General features: G+C 38.1%; 1 long non-coding RNA gene across 1 annotated transcript; it reads right to left on the bottom strand.

The window, feature by feature from the left end:
* Nucleotides 1–1,826: 1,826 nt before the first annotated feature.
* Nucleotides 1,827–17,699, bottom strand: LOC121108624. Its single transcript, XR_005843297.1, has 6 exons — nucleotides 16,118–17,699; nucleotides 12,958–13,110; nucleotides 12,370–12,501; nucleotides 11,145–11,257; nucleotides 9,637–9,736; nucleotides 1,827–2,427 (listed from the first exon to the last, which is right to left on the bottom strand). It is a non-coding gene; the product is annotated as an uncharacterized LOC121108624 (long non-coding RNA).

Raw genomic sequence — 17,699 nt, 5'->3', positions numbered from 1 at the left:
TATGTATTCACAGAAAACAAAAGGTATTTGATGCTGTATTCAATTTGGAACAGCGCTGTAATGACATTTTTTTGTTTATTACTGTAGAAAATTGAACAAGCAGCTTCTCTTCACAAAAAGGTGAAAATGCAACAAATTGTTCAATTTATAAAATCTTGGGAGTACTTTTGAAATATTGCGAACAATAGCATGTGCTCAATTACTACTATGAAAGATAACTCAAGCATCCCTCCAGCCATTCTGTGCATACGTGTGTACTGGAAGCTAATGTGAAAAGCTGAAGAGTGACAAAAAGGCTTTGGCCACTCTCACCGTAGTCACCATCACTGCTGTTGTTTCTGCTGTGTGGGCTCAGAGAAGTGGTTGCTTGAAACAGGCAGAGCAGCTAATGATCAGAATTTCAGAGCAAGTCTAGAAAATGCTCATGAGGAGCCACAAATAGCCATGGTGGAGGCATCACATGCCATTACTGGTTGAGAATGAGTAACGTGGAAATAAGCATCAATGCAACTGTTACACAAGCACTGTAATGACCTTGATCAAACGTGCTATGAAGAGCTTGTGTAGTTAGCAGGTCAATGTTGTTTTCTTTTTTTTTTTTTCCTCTAAAGGAGGTTACTCTCCATCCAGGGAGGACGGGGAATTCCTGACATCACTATAAACAAGTACTCTTTGTTTTTTACATTTTCTATGAGCCTTCTTGTTTTCAGATGAAAATGTAATAAGCTTCTGTGTACCATTCTAGGTATGTCTGACACTCTTTTTTTTTTTAGTGGTTCTGTTTCATTTTTGAACTGCAGAAATACGTGATTTCTTGTTCTAGAAACTGTGTCTTCATTGGCAGAGATCTGAAAATGTCAGTAATTTCGAGGATGCTAAGACATAATTGACACACTGATGTACCAAAATTCTATTTTCCATGATTTCTTACAGCGTGCGTTGTTTTCTCTCAACTAATGTATATCTACCTGATTTAAGACTCAGTTTTCCAACTCGGTTTTCTGCATATTTCTCCAGATGAGAAAATCTATTCAGACCATTCATATTAACTCCTTTTATTTCCCACAGTGCCTAAAGCTCATCCTGCGGAACCGGACAACGTGAAGTACTGTCAGGAACAGAAGAAAAATGAATCCCAAGCTTTATCACTTGTGTGCTTTTAAACAGTCAAAATGATGCTTATCTTTGAGTTTGTACAATTTTTTTTAGGTGATATACAGCAATCAGTGGAAGGAATGACTGAATTTTGTTTCATATGAATGTGGTATTTCACTACTCTGAGTATCCGACAATTATATGATCTGTAAGAAATCTGCTCTCCAGTGTTCTTAAAGAGTATTGTAATTTCTTTGTAAATTGTAAATCCCCACTTAAAGAGTGTTGTAACTGTTCTTGTGCTGCACTTGTTCTTCCCCAAAAACTGCAACTTCAGAAACACAAATTAGCCTGACGCAAATATCTGTTGACTCTGTGTTGACTTATTTGGACAGCCAGAGAAATAGGTGAAAACAATGATGGGAAAAATGACTACCTGCTGCTGGAGGTACAAACTGGTGACTGTTCAAAACGCACTTCAGAGATTTCCCTTTAAGCAAAATAGAGGGTTTCCTTAGAAACAAATCTGATACAGAACAGGACAGGATCTGAGCTAAGCTTTATAGAGGAGCACATACATAGTCCCCTTTCTTTGCTGGTGTAAAAGAAAACACACCTAAGCCTGCTGATTTCTGATGATGCTTTGCAGCAATTCTGTGTGGTTTTCAGCTGAAAATTTGTACGCCGTAAATGCAACTTTTAGAGATGTAAGAAGCTTAGATGACTTTTCCGAGGGTTAAACCACTGCATACACATTTTACACACGTGTTGCTGTAAGAGAAAATATATTAAATTTGAGAACTGTTGAACAGATAAAGCAAAATGAATGCCAGAACAATCTCTGAAAGCAGTAACACTGGCCTTTTTAAAAATCAAGGTGCTAAGCATCCAAGCATTACAAAGAAAATATTAACCTTGATTTTATGCATTTGTTTGAAATGAGAAGTTTGGGGCCGTGTTACGAAGATATATCGCAATAAACAAACAATGATGCAGATAGAAACGCAGCTTTAAAAGAGGATTCAGTTTTATACGTATGGTTTAATATCTCCTAAGAGTTCTGAGGCAGACAGTATAAGCAAACGTTGTTGTTGTTGATACTGTAATTATTATGTCCAGTAAATCATCTGCTTCTCAAAGCTTCGTTTCAGCCCATGTCACACTTGGTTTTCGAGCAGCTTTTGCTACGGCGCAGCTCTGTAACCGAGCAGTAGAGGGCATTCCTTCTTCAGCAGATGGCACTAGTTCCTTCTGAAGACTAGAGGTTTGTTCAGCAGGTGAGCACGCCTGGGTCCTGTTCGTCTTCACATGTAGTTCATTCACATGCATACACTGGAGATGGAATAAAAGGATAAACTCTTAAGTGAAATTTACAATATACACCTTGGGGTTGGCTACACAGTCGATAAAATGGTAAACATCTTTAATTATTTCATGGAATATTTTCGTGCATATGAGTTTACATACTTGTTACTCAATTTTATTCTAAACTACCTTTCATAAATTCATAAATCAGCTTTCTTAATGCAGTGTTGGATATAGATAAAAAACTGAATTGTTTCAGTTGGTTATGATTGGCCAGTAATGGTAACAAAAGCATCCTCAATAGTACTCACAGCAAAGTACTCTTGATGATAGGAGCATCTTCCTCTAAGTCTGCGAGCATGTTCACAGGACTTGGAATTGTTGGAGACTGTATTAAAATTCCAACAGATATATTTGGTTTTCATAGTCTTGATGTTCTAGCCCTGTCATCAAATTATATTACATTTATTCTGGTGTCCAGGTCTTCTTCTTCCACTCAGAAAATGCAGTCTCATCTGGGGAAAATGAGTACTGGGTCTGATTTCTAACTCACTTTGCCCAACTCCCAGCTTCCTTTCCAATGCTACGAAATTCCCTCCTTTGCTCTGCTGTCCTCCAGAGACTATAATGTCAGATTGTCGCCTTGGTGAGCCATAGGACTGCACCCTGAGTGAAATGACATTGAAAGTGGCTGTGAATGACCTTTCCGGCTGCGCTGAGTGCTGCTCTCTCCTTACCAAAGAGTTTACTTCACGTGGAAGTACATTTTTAAGGATTTCTTCTTTAGTTATGAGGTAATTAAAACAGACATCTGAAAATAAAACTCCTTCCAGTGGCACGGGTCTACTGATTAACCTGCCGTTTTCTAAGTTTTCCCTGATGTTTCTTGGCCATCAACAGTGCATAACCTCACTATACATTAAAAAGAAACACTGTGGGAAAAGTTATAACTGAGGATTGTACAAGGAATCCTGAAGAGGCAAACAACAGAAGGGGAGCTGAAGAATTACTCTTTTTATGACACGTGATTTCATTTGTCGTCTCGTAATTTATTATCTTAATTTTACATCAATTTCCATTTGGAAACAAACCAGTGGTCTTGATTTTGTATAATACTCCCGTCATATGCTTCTGGGAGTGATGTTTTCAATCTGTATTTCCAAAATTTTCTCTAACTGTGGTAAAAGAAGTTTTACTGTTGATGTTTATTTGCTTTCATTTTTTTTTTCTTTCCCTTCGGAGTCATTAAATACTAGTGTTTAATTAGTACAGGGTAGCAATAATCATGAATAAGAGAAAAAGGTTTTCTTCCCTGGAAAAGAGCCTAGCAGGTGGTGTCTCTGCAGCTGGCCAGTAGATCTGGTACTGCAAATTCTCACACTATTTACTGAAGACAGTATCTGGAACAACCCTTCTTTCCGTGTCACTGATTGACAGATTCACATAACATTTCCTGGCTGTTCTAGTATAAAATAGCTTTTATGGCTTTACTTGGATAACCCTGAAGCACTCAGAAATCTGATTCTGCAAAATAACACTTCTTATTTCTGGGGATGACCATGGGCAGAAAACAAATGGACTTAGACATATCCAGACTGTAATTATGTATAAGAGAATAAAATAACCCTGAAAGATAATCATCATAGCTGTCTGCAACTGGGGAATTGTGAAAATAGTCTGGGGGATGGAAATTTTGTTGTCTGCTACTGAGTTGGAATATCTGCCCTATGTTATTTCCCTTGACAGGGATGGGTTTGCAAAGAGAGTATCAGAGAATTTCCATCTTAGTGTCACAATAGATTAGTGGGAATTAAGGTTATTCTCAGCTAAAAACCTGCATTTATTGAGAAGGCTCACAGATTTTGAGATGAAAAAGGGCTTTCTGATCACTTGTGGTAAACAAGTTTGTTGTTTACTGCTTCCCCTCTGTTCTTAGCCACATGCTTCTTCCCACTTCCTCGTGCTAGGTTTGAGGTTTTTTAGCTCTGTGCTGAGCAGGGTATAAGCCAGTGAAAAACTATCCTTAGCAAACAAAACAGAGTCCCCCTCCCCCCTTTCTTAATGGGATGGTGTCATTATGGTTAGAGTTGATTTAATGAAGAGTTCTATAAGCAAAGGAAGGTGGTGCAAGGGAAAGTGGTAACAGTAAGTATTGGAGAGATGAAAGAAGAAAGGACCTTTGTGCCAAGAGCCAGTACAAGGCTAGCTTTCCTACTCTGATTGGCCTTCTGGTGTATGGATTGCTAAGGTCCTGTTCTGTGTCCCCTGTCCAGGTAATGAAGTGGGAAAAGCAGAAGCAGCATGAAAATGTTCTTAGATCAGCTACTGGATTTGGTGAGTTACAGGTGAATTAGATGAAGGAATGTAGTATATATGCATCTTGGCAAATTCTTGTGCCTCTTTGATTAGTCCTGGTAGCTTTGTACTTGAATTCTGTAGGCAGCTTTCCTAGTGAAAGAACTCTCAGAGGCTCCTGTGCAGTTAAGCGATAAATCAACAGGAATTTTCAGCACTTCCATTTTTGGATTTGTGCACAGATGGGACAATTTAGGATCCGTTCATGAAAGCTAGTAGGTTGCAGTTGATTCGCTCAAAATCAGAAAAGAAATCTGCAATGAAGAGATAATTCAATGCAAGTGTCCCAGGTTCTGCATGTTCTGCATTAAACTTTGGTTTGTTGTCATCACAGTGAAAACACACAGCTTTTTCCATTGAAGTAGGAAGACTGAGATCTTAACTGTGTGTTTGGTTGCATCGCCCTTGAGCTTAGCATTTACTAGTATCAAACATTTAAGTCGCAAGTGTTTAACAGAATTAACTATGACATATAATATTCGCTGAATAAAATACTCCCATTTCCGCTGTTAATGGTTTGTCTGGTTGATTAGTTATGGGCTTTATATGACATCAGCAGTTGTGAGCAGAAATGGAAAAGAATGGAAATCAGATTTCATGTAGTACCACAGTGCATCCAGACAAGTTATCTTTGGATTTGAAAGGTACCATGATCTTAAACTTTTTAAAAACATGCTAATGCTGAAGGAATATTATCCCTTCTGAGTGTTAACCCACAACAAGAAGTTCTCTGTCATTTTCATGAAAAGCACTGATTCATTGGTTTATTTTTTTGTTTGTTTGCTTTTTGCGCTTTTCCTTTTTTTATGAAGGAAAAAAAAATGATGCTAGCAAATATAGAACACTGCGTTTAAATATTAAACATCAAAGTGCACAATGAATTTTTAGAAGGCCAATTAATAAGGTAATATATCCATTTGCTCCCGTAAAAATCCAAAGGTAGTGCAAAGAATTCAGCAAACAGAATGCCACTCACTTTGAAAAGAAAGGAAAGCTTTGTAAAGCAAAACTGCTCTCAGAAGGAGATACTATTAAATCCAAATAATGAAGAAATGTGAGGGAGTTTAGTGAGGAGGAGATGAAGTGCAGTAGGGCAAAATTTTAAACAGTCTTATTCCTGGGCAGAACATACTTCATATTTCAGGACAGTGTATGCATATGATATTAACTGAGGAATCTGTGGTTTCAGACTTGCACATCTGTGGCAAGTGAAGGCAATCGTAAGGTTTCCCCTTTGTTTCTGTTGATGTTTCCCTGCTACAGAGGCAGGGAAGTCCTATCCCATCACTGAATTCCAGTTCAAGAACAGCTGTTGTACGCACTGTTTTTTTCCTAAGCAGGAATGTGGCACTTCATTACTCCTAGAGCCAAAACAAGTTAGTAGTGGTTTATAGCCATTTGAATTCCCACCTCTGTGTACTTCTTAAGAGCTGCTGGACTAGGAATTATCTGGTCTTAACTTCGAATTCTTCTGTTCCCAATTTGTCTCAAATAGGTATGTGTAACCTCCTCCAGTCCCCAGAGTCTGTGAAATCATCCCTCAGAATAGAAAGAACAATGTGCCTTTTAGACAGTTAACTTTTTGAAGGCAATGGGACATTAGGATCGTTAATCAGCAAAGTAGAATGTTGCTAGAGTGTTTCCCTTTGCGAACACCCTGCATGAAATACCCCTGAGAACAAGCTGTTCCTTTTTGCTGTTAGAGCACTGCTTTTTCTGGCACTTATTTCCTCACTGAACTCCATTGTTATTTTACAAGACCTTCTAAAGTTGCCTTGGGTCTGCTATATTAAAGCTGCAGAGTTAAGTGCAGGGCACTGTGCTGCTCTGCTCTCCTCAAAGCAGCCGATCTCTGACTTCTACATTCTGCACCCCTATCAGTTTGCTATTCATTGTGTATGTAGTACTTCCACATACAGTGGAAATCTACAGTGCTTAAGAGCTCAAGAAATGCACAGACAATCCATTTCAAGTTTTCAAGCTGAAACTGACTTAGCTTATTTTACATGTGTGCGTGGTGCCTAGGAGAAGAGCAAGTTTTTCATTTCTTCTATATTCCTTTCAGTTCCTGACATTGAAATACAAACTAAACTGAGTACTTGACTAAGATGTTCTGGTATTAGAATGGTCTCTATGGTTAAAATGGTTTGGGGTGGTTGTTTCATGCTTTGATGATAGTTATGGATGAAAGATGCCCTATCAGAAATCAGCAGCAATTGGTGCCCAGTGTAAATCGTAGCTAAATCTCCAAAATGCTAATGGTATGCTTGATGAAACACAGAAATAGAATGCAAAGGAAGGAATTATGTAATCAGTTGAATACTCTCGCTGTTGTTTTCCATCCATCTAAAAGGACATATGAGCTGACTGCTGTTTTCTCCTCTACAGTTAATTTTAACTAAATATCTTGCATTTTCATTTTACCTATTTTTACTCATTCATTAAATAGTCCTTCTGTTATGGTTTGTTTGGAGTAGCTGCTGAGGCTCAGACTGAAGAACTGATTTTGTTCTGTCAGAGATTGCTAGGTGATACTCTTAGCAATAACCACGCAAGGTCTTCCTCTTGGCATTTATGTACAGTACTGGAAGAAAATTCTAGAGTGCAGATTTTTCTGTCTGTGTGGGGAGCTCTTGAGTTTGTCACCAGATGTACGTCTCCAGAATTCATTCATAGAGCAGAGTTTGTCCATGTCTAATAGGAGCTCCTTATCTGACAAACTCTTAGCTGTCTGGATTCGCTAATATATCTATCTCGTTTATTTAGCATTTGGAAATCTGTCAGTACTTATTTTACAGAAACTGTAGATTTGTCCTGGTTTTCTGGTTGATGTGTAACTGTAATATCTGATTCCTCCGACCACGTCCCACATTTGCACATCTCAGATTGGCATCGGCCATACATGCATTTGTGTTTCAAAAGCCTTTTTTTTTTTTTTTTTTTTTAATTTGCTGAAAGTTCAGGTGCAGAGAAGTCAAAGCAAATTCATTAATTCCAATAATTGAAAAATTAACATGTAGGATTTTTTTTTTTTTTTTTTTTTTACCTCTTCCATCACCATCAGTCCTTCCTTTAAGCCTTGGAAAAAATTTAACTGTGGTCTCTTTTGTTAATTAACCCACCAGTGGTCACAGGAGAATCTCTTGAAACTGTCTCTATATCCAAAACATCAATGTTGTCTGCTGCCACAACGGGAAGCAACAGCCCTTTAGTAGAGGAGTTGATGATTGCCTCATTCTTCTTCTTTTAGTTCATTCCTCAAACAAATGCTTTTTCTGGTGTCACCTTATAGAGAACTGAAATGAATGTGCTTCTCATGTCATCATGGTTTTGAATCACATACCTATCATTATTTCTAAAGCTTTTTGAGATCTTGAGACAAAAACATGAATATAATATTATTACAGTATTTCATTTTGGAATACTAACATTGCTTTTCTTGTATTTGAACGGCAGGAGGAACTCAGCCAAGAAACTTGCCAAACTCAGTTAAGAATTACTCTGCTATTTCTATATAGTAGAAATTATAGTTATAATGCTGTTATTATTTTATTATATTAAAAGCAGAAGAAAAAACACACCAGCTGTGTTTTTCAACATCATTTCCCAGACTGGATGCATCTTTTTAGATAAAAGAGGTGACTTTATTAAACAGAGTACTGGAAGTATATATACTGGAAGAATACAGAGTACTGAAAAAAACAGAGAAGGAAGGTATGCTACGATAGAAAGAAGGGATGCCATTAAAAGGAACCCAGACAAGCTTGAAAAGTGAGTTCATGTGAACCTAATGAGGTTCAACAAGGCCAAGTGCAAGGTGCTGTACTTGGGTCAGGGTAGTCACAGACATAAGTATAGACTGGGAGAATATCTCATAGAGAGCTGCCCTACTGGGAAGGACGTGGGGGATCCTGGTAGATGAAAAGCTTAACATGAGCCAGCAGTGTGCTTTTGCAGCCTGAAAAGCCAACAGCATCATTACAGGAGAGGCCAGCAGGGTGATGGAGGTGATTATGCCCCTCTACTTTGCCCTTGTGACCATGCATCATCTGGAATATTACATTCAGGCCTGGGGCTCCTAGCACAAGAACAGGGAGCTGGTGGAGTGCATCCAGAGGAGGGACAGGAAAACAATCAGGGGGCTGGAGCACCTCTCCTATGAAGAAAGGCTGAGGGAACTGGGCTTGCTGAGGCTGAAGAAGAGAAGCATCTGGCAAGACCTCATTGTGACCTTCCAGTACTTAAAGGGAGCTTATTAGCAGGAGAGAGAACAATGTTTTATACAGGTAGTGATTGGACAAGGGTGAATGGTTTAAAACTAAAAGAGGGGAGAATTATGTTAGATATTAGGAAGAAATTCTCTACTCAGAGGGTGGTGACACACTGGCACAGCTGCCCAGAGAATCTGTGAGTGCCCCATCCCTGGAGGTGCTCAAGGTCAGTCCGGATGGGGCCCTCAGCAGCCTGAGCTGGTGGCTGGCAGCCCTGCCCACAGCATGGGGTTGGAAAGAGATTATCTTTAAGGTCTCTTCCAACCCAGTGTATTCTATGTGTCTATGATTGGAAACTGACTTGCTGATTTAGCTCAAGTTGTGCTCAATTTAATGTGTAGTATTTGCTTATTCAGGTAAGCAGTTAAGTCAGAAAAAATGTTTCTGAATAGCCACAATTTACAGAAATAAGACCTGTTTTATGAAGCTAATTTTTTTTTTCTGTATTAAAAAACAGAATTACAATATGGAGCAAGACATTTGCTTTGGAGTTCTAAAGGCACTTCAAAGCCCTAGGCAATTTATGTTTAATTGGGTCTCCAAGGTAGAAAACAATACTATAAGGAGAGATCCCTTAACGTATTATCCTTCATCCCCACCTTGGACTTACCCATCTGAAGGAGAGCTAGAGGAGAAGTATAATATGGCTAGGAAAATAGATAGACCAGTTGCCCAGTGAGGAAATAATTCCTGGATGTCTGGAGAATTTACTGTAAAAAAAAAAAAAATCAATAGTGTATTCTTTGTTCTGTACTACATCCTCTTTGGAATTAATAATGCTAATTCACTAATTGCTCTTGGAAAGAAAAAGCAGTTGCTAAGATTATTGCAAAGTAGAACAGTTTCAAAGGTCTGCTCTTCATAAAGTTATTAATATGGCTATTATTCAGATTATAAACAGTAACTTCGCTGTAAGAAGGTTCTGGATCATAAGCAATCAGGAGGCATGAAGGTGAGTCTACAGGTGTTCAACTCGCTGAATGCTGCATTCCAAGAGTTATATTTTGGGGGTTCTGCTTACAGAAACTTTCAGGCATAAAACAAAATCCCATTTTTCTGCCAGTAACAACACAGTTCAAATATCCCTGCTTGTCAGTGTTTCCATACATTTTAGATTGATAGGGCCTTTTTAAAAATTAAAGCAACTGTACTATCCTTCCAGTAGATGAACAAAGTTATGCTCTGTACTGCTGAAAGAGAGGATTCCAAAATGAAGCTGAGGAGTTGCTTACAGTGAGTTAGAATCACAGTAAATGTAAAGGAGGCAGTTGTTAGTACTAAATGAATAGTGGGATGCAAAGGTAAGGCTTTAGACATGAGACGGTAGAGCACTGCTAGCAGGTAGATCGGTATGAGTAACTGTAAATTTTGGGACAGTATGAAAAAGATATCACATAAAGTGGACAGTCATTTTGAAGTATACTTATGACTAGTACCCAATAGTAAGTTTTAGTCTAATTTCAGGTACGAGAAATGTCTTGAAGGACTATGATATGTGCAATCTCAGTTTTAACAGAGTATTCATTCATTCCCATTCTCATAGCTCTATAAAAATGCAATACTTGTGGATTAGATCATTTTTAAGACTGAAGAAGAAGTTAAGATAAGTAAGAAGGAGGACATCTTGACTCAGCTGATTGTGGTGAGTAACATTCTTGTTAACTTCAGAAAATGTAGTTCTTCATCTTTTCTTAGAAAAGTAAAATAAAACAAAAAGCCAGTATCGAGGAAGCACTGCCATTTAGGCACAGTGAGGTGATTCACCTTCACATGTTATCACAAAATTCTCCTCTGCTTAGGACAAACAAACAAACAAAACCCCAAACATTAGTTTTCCCTGCTATTGGAAAAAAGAAATACTCATGCAGAAATGAATTGGCTATCATATTAGGAAGTCATGCCAAGAATATATGTATTCATTCTACTGGTGCTACTTATTCCAAATGTTAGCTAGTTCATCTAGTTCTAACATCCTCATTCACTGGTTATCCCATTCCTCCCAGACACCTCACACTGAGTGGTTCAGTGGTTACGGACCCCTATGATCTACCAATATGGTTCTCTCTAGGTTTGGACTACTTACTGCAAGTATTCACTTTTTTAATGAACTTTACTTACTTTTCATACTTTTCTCCAAGCTGTAGGTAACTCTTGTCCTCACAAAACCACTCCTGTTACGGTGAATTGAACTGCTCACTAAGATGGTAGACTGAAATCACACTCAGAAGTACCTATTGAGGCATATATTAAACTGTATTGTATATCATGTATATTATAATTGTGATTATGCTGTGATTTGAAGTTAAAAACTATTCCTATCTGATGAGAAAGGTGCAATCTACTCTGTTCTTTCTACGTAGTTTTGTTATACACACTGGGAGTAATGATAAAGAGAATGCCAAGTACTGATTTATTTCTTCATAATCTCCATATACACCTAACCCCTCTTTTCTTTTTGCATTTCTTCTCTTCCACTGAAAAAGCTTCCTCCAAAATAGGAAAGTGATCTTATACCACCACAGATTTACACTGACTTTATGCGTAAATTTTAGTACTTTTTCTTATATTCATGAAATAATGTACCAAGAAATAATAAAAATATTTCCCCATGCCTGAGTTTTTGTGGTTTAGCATGCTGTGTTCTCTACTTCTTTACTGTAGCAAGTGAACTCAGAGATTATCCAGCAGTTGCATAGGACCTGAATCCAGATGAAAGGATCTGAGCGGAAGCATATAGAAGCACACAGTAATGTTTTTGACAAAGCAATATTCTGTCCACGGGAAAATACAACTAATTGCAACTTCATTCAGAGATACAGCCTCCCCTCAAACAAGGCGCCTAGACAACGTTTTATGTATTTTTAATATTTTGGGACATTTCAAAGAAAATTTATTTAATGTTTAAGAGTGGATGCTCTTACAGTGAATTATCAAACGTTTATATTCGTATCTTGATATTTTGTGTGATAAGCTTTATGGTAGCCCCAGATCTATAGGCTGCATTTATCTTTTTCTACTGCTGTGCTGCATAAATAAACCTTTCACTTCAGCTCAGGGGAGGGCTTTGTGATAGAGAGTCTCTAATTTTAGGTTCTGATAGTGGTGCTCCCTATCTCCTAACAGAGATATTTTTTTTGGTGACTGACTCATACTAAAAGTGATGCAGTATTTTTGTTTGTTTGTTTGTTTGTTGCTTTTTAATATATATATATATATTGGTTTTATGATCATGTACTGTCTCGAAGACAGAATTTTGAACATTTTTGGATGTACCAGAGTTTTTAATCACTTCTCTGATTCTGTTGTCTGCAATACACAATGGATTCAAAAACAGAGTGCTTACCTTTCAGTGTAAAGATGCCCATTTATTCTATTTTTTTCCCTTCCAGATTGAGAACGTCCTTAGTTGAAGAAAAAGTCATTTCCAGAGCTGCACAGGGAAGCTTCTACAACAGCTGCCTGCACTGTATTTGTACTTTGGGTAAATAGGGGAGTTTGAATAAATATTGTAATTAGGAACATAATAGCACATTTTGATTGCTTTAATAAATAACACCAACATGAAGCTTTTCTTAGTGGTGACACTAATGATCATTAATGGCCAAGACTGTTATCTTTACAGTAGATATTTTTAGCTGAAAAGTGTAAGTTTTTGAGCACAAGACACATTATTGAAACAGAAAATAAATGCCAAACTTTTAGTATTTATCTCATTAGTTATAGTCATCCTCTGAAATATAAACCAGAAATAACAGAAACATCTCTAAACCTTCTGTTTGCTTTGTTTTTTACACAAAAATAATAGGAAGACACATGCTTCCACACAGCTGGATTCCATGCTTACTGATTATGAGCAGCCTAGTTACCTTTGTGCTCCAGCCCTCTCAGGTTTCTAAAACACAAAGATCAAGTACCAGAAGACGTTTCGTACCTTCCAAAAGGTGTGGTGTCCAGTGCTGGTACTGCAGGCTTGAGGCAGCACACATAAAGCAGACAGCTTTGATGGAAACATGTATCAAATGCTTTCTTCGGCTTGCTCGGTTATATACAGGGCCATGTATTCATGTGGGCTGGATGCTGAAAGCTGTAATGATGGTAGAGAATATCTTATTCCCTTCATTGAATGCTACAGATTGAAGTACCTGCAGACTGTAACATCTTTTAGCAGAACAATGCTATTTTAGCCAGTTTTCTTTCAGAAATGGTTACTTGTGCATCCACAATAACTTTCGAATCAATTTCAGCCACATTTGTAATAATTTTCCTTAGATTTAATTGGTGGAGACGAAGAAGTGATTGAGGCTGAAGATGAACTTATCTGAATTAAACTCATCAAGAGAGTCACACAAAAGTTTCCAGACTTCCAGATTAGACAAGAGAAAACTGCTGAAAGACAATAAAGTGGTTCTTGGAAGACACTTTGTTGGTCTGCTGCTCTGTGCTGCTCAAGGAGCTATTTTCTTTTCATGGCATTCCCCTCTTGAGCACAAATGGACATTTGGAACATTAAAATGCATTGCTGTCATTAAATATACAGCATTGTACAAATGAAGTCTTATGGATTCCCTCTGGATAATGCTTTACAGATAGTTCATAAAGACATGTGGAACAATGAGCGCTCCGGCCTCTTTTCATAGCAAAATCATCCATCTATGGACTGCTGGAATCACACTTGAAGTACCTTGTAGGAACAGAGACAAACAGCACACTAGCATTAGTCTATGGCATTGGCTGCCCTTTGTTGCACAGGAGGCATGTATAATTATTGGTATTTAGTATAATTTGTGTTTGGAAGCTTTCTTGAAACTTATCCAGAACGCATTGCTCTCTCTTGTATTTCATGATGTATGGAGAATCACAGACTGTCTTGAAGAAACATCACTGTCTCCAGGTTTCTGCTATCTCTTCTCAGCTGATTAGTTTATCAGTGAGACAGCTATAACCTATCATGAAGAGATCTTCAGCTCTGGCATATAAAACATCTGCAAGCTCATGGGAAGGCAGTATATTTCCAATTATGTGCTGTAGACTTTGTTATTAGTCATCATTTGAAATACTTGCTGTAATACATAAATTTTTCCACCAGTGCATTTCTTGTAGGATTGGAGGCTGATGGGATATATTTAAGACCATCTCTCTTTGTAAGCAGTTGAAGCTCTTCAGATATTAGCTGAATTCCACAGTGACTTGCAAACTGTTCAAAAACATCATTCTTCAACAATCATAATCATGATTTTCAACATGTGCACTGAGCTAACCATACAGAACTCTTAGTTTAGAATGAGCATCTGTAGATTCAAAAGCCATCTTTGGTATTATCTTCAAAAGATGCTGACCATATTTTCCGGAAAACAAAACCAAAAACCAAAAAGCAACTAAAACAACGTGATTTCTGAATGATCCGTGTAGTTGCATCTGCTTCAATTTGTTTCTTGTTTTTTTTTGTTTTGTTTTGCCTTTTGTTTGTTTTTTGTCAGCTAACATAGCCATAGCTATGAGTAAAACAGTACCTAGGTGCTGCCAATGTCTTCTATTTAACTCTAGTTTATCTGATCATATTGAAATTTATTGCCATTTTTAGTACTTGATATGATGGTATTCAATACCAGGCCTAGGGCTAAATTAAACTTCGTATGAGTGTTTCCTTAAGATGCCTCATGGAAGCTCCTCTAAACTCTTTCAAGCTGACAGTATGTTAATCTTGCCTTATTTAGTAGCATTGAAACAGTTCATGATTGAATGAAGTGAGAGGATTTTAGGATAAACACTACTATTTAGGAAGTCCATTTTATAACATGATACTCTACTAATTAAGTTGTTTCTAGCTTAAGAACTAATTTTTATCATGTTACATGCCTAACAGTTGCATACTTTGGTCGGCTTACAAAATGACAAGCATTACAATTTAGATTTCATTTCACTTCAGGATCGGACTTACTGTCAGAGAACCAATGTTCTGTTACTATTGTATGTTCTAGTTTGAAATTTGTGGAACATTTTAGATTTCCTTTTTGACTGTATTCAAACTAACACCTGTAAGAACGTTCAGTTGTGTACTTTTGCTGAAAAACTCAGAAATCAGCAATACTGAATTTGCCAAAAAAAAACTGATTAATAATATTCTATAAAGCAGCAGATGTTTTATCTGCTTTTTACTCTGATTTTCTTATAGTTAACTTGGAGTGTGCTCACTACAGCACAGAACCTGAATGTCAAAGGCCACAAGACTTGACTGTAAGTAGATGCAGCTGAAACAGAAGGTCACTTTCAGGACTTTGACCCATGTGCATAGAAGCAAAGAACAGAAATTACTTAAGTCAAGTGGCTTAAGTCCCTTTCCCCCATTTAGACAGAAATTACTGCCCCTTGGAATCGTACTTTCTGTCCAGCTTAAAGTGAACCAGGAAATGGCAATGGCAAGACATTTAACCAGCCCTCATTTGGGATGCCTCCAAGTACTTTTGGTAATGATTCAGTGGTGCTTTTTGGCTTTGAATTAGTAGTCAGCCTTGGCTCAAAAACATGCACTCCAGTTCCTAACTGTGTTTTGCACAGAGAAACAGAACAGACAATTACCGTAACCCAATATGCGCTATCCACAGTTAAGATGAGATTAATGCACTCAGTCTCTAAAAACCTCAGCAGATATTTGTATCTGATCTTTAGGGGTCATCTCTTAGCCAGGCACAGCTTTTTCTTTCTTTCTCCCTCAGGAAAAGTAACAGCACTCTGATTTTTACCACACCATATCTTTCATAAGAGCAATATGGACTGTTATAAAGCTTTCACCTTGAAAATTATGGTTGAGCATGAAGTAATCATTGGAGAACATAATTTCTGATTAGCTCTCAGTTTACATTAGCAAACCAATAATCCAGCAGGGGCACATGAATCCACTGACTCCATTTTCATGCCCAAGTCCTCTGAAGGAAGAAGAGGCATTCGCAATACAGACATTTTACACATTCTAAGATTGAGGTTCTACATAGAATTTGGTAGAGAAGAGTGTTTAAAAATTTGAAGTGGTTTCTTTTTGTCCAGCTTTACAGGCTGACCAGTCTAACTGAAACATGCAAAACTGTGACACTTACATGAGATAGAAAAACACCATTCCCACAGGAAGTGAAGATGGTTGATACAGAAGACTGGATTGCTGTTGATTAAGTACACGTTCTGTTGAGAAATAGGAAAAAAAAAGTAGCTTGTATGGATTTATATGGAATCCTATAGAACCTCTGAAAACTGTAAAGCTTGAGTGCCACTATTGAGTGCAATAGGAACCTCAACATTATCTGTCAAGAAAAGTGTTGCTAATATGCTATTCAAACGCTTATCTTAAATAGTACTTATGATAGAAATGCAAAACCACTGGGTAGATTGTTGACAGCTCTTACAGTACTCGCTAAACTGTAAGGATGAGCTGCAGAGTTCAGATATGAGTTTTGGGTAAGTCCTGTTTTTGCTTTTCTCCCATACTGAATTAAACTCCTTTCTTTGTATGCCTCGAGAATAAATAAAATTTATATGAACCACAGAAACTATAGAAGATTATAAAAGCCTGTACAAGATATCCACCTTCTTTAGCACTGCACAGTATTTATGGGGTGTAAGGTCTTACTAGGATACATTTTCATGTGATGAAGTTGTTTTTCCCATAATATCATGGCTTTAAAAGATCCTGTAGTCTAATGTATCCCCTTCCCTCATAAACACTGCAGCTTTTATTTTTTTTTTAGTATACAGAAAAATTATACTTCTTGCCTCAGTCTCAGTGGTAACTGCACACCACACAGTCCTCAAGTATTTGGTTTGGTAGAAGTGGATCAGAGAAGCAGCGTTACTCCCACTGTAAGCAAAGTTCAGGTTTGCGGCCACCTGAGGAACTTGAACATCCACAAGTCTATGGGTCCCAGTGAGAAGCATCCCAGAGTCCTAAGGGAATTGGCTGATGTAGTTGCCAATCTCTTCATGAGATCTGAAAGGTCATGGCGGTCAGGTGAAGTCCCTGGTGGCTGGAAAAAAGGCAACATCACACACATTTTTAAAAAGGATAAGAACAACAACCCCACGAACTACCGACCTGTCAGTCTCACCTCCGTGCTGGGGAAGATCATGGAGCAGATCTTCCTAGAAGCTATGCTGAAGTACATGGAAGGCAGGGAGGTGATACTGGAGAACCAGCATGGCTACATCAAGGATAAATCCTGCTCGACCAACCTAGTGGCCTTCTAGGATGGTATTACTGCATCAGTGGACAAGGGAAGAGCCACTGATGTCATCTATCTGGACTTCAGCGAAGCCTTTGACACGGTACCTTATAACATCCTTCTCTGCAAATTGAAAAGATATGGATTTGAACACCTTGAACACCACAGAATGTTTTGGGATGAAAGGGACCTCAAGGATCACCGAGCTCCAACTCCCCCACTGCAGGCAGGGCCACCAACCTCCATATCTAATACTAGACCAGGCTGCCCATAGCGCCATCCAACCTGGCCTTGAACACCTTCAGAGATGGGGCATCCACAGCCTCTCTGTGCACTTCACCACTCTCATGGTAAAGTACTTCCCTCTGAAATCCAAACTAAATCTTCCTTCCTTCAACTTCAGACTATTTACCCTTGTCCTGCCATTATTGATCCTTGTAAAGAATTGACTCCCTTCCTGTTTACA

Source organism: Gallus gallus, chromosome Z (assembly GCF_016699485.2).
Source record: "Gallus gallus isolate bGalGal1 chromosome Z, bGalGal1.mat.broiler.GRCg7b, whole genome shotgun sequence".
Lineage (NCBI taxonomy): Eukaryota > Metazoa > Chordata > Aves > Galliformes > Phasianidae > Gallus > Gallus gallus.
This window is presented reverse-complemented; position numbering and strand designations above follow the sequence as displayed.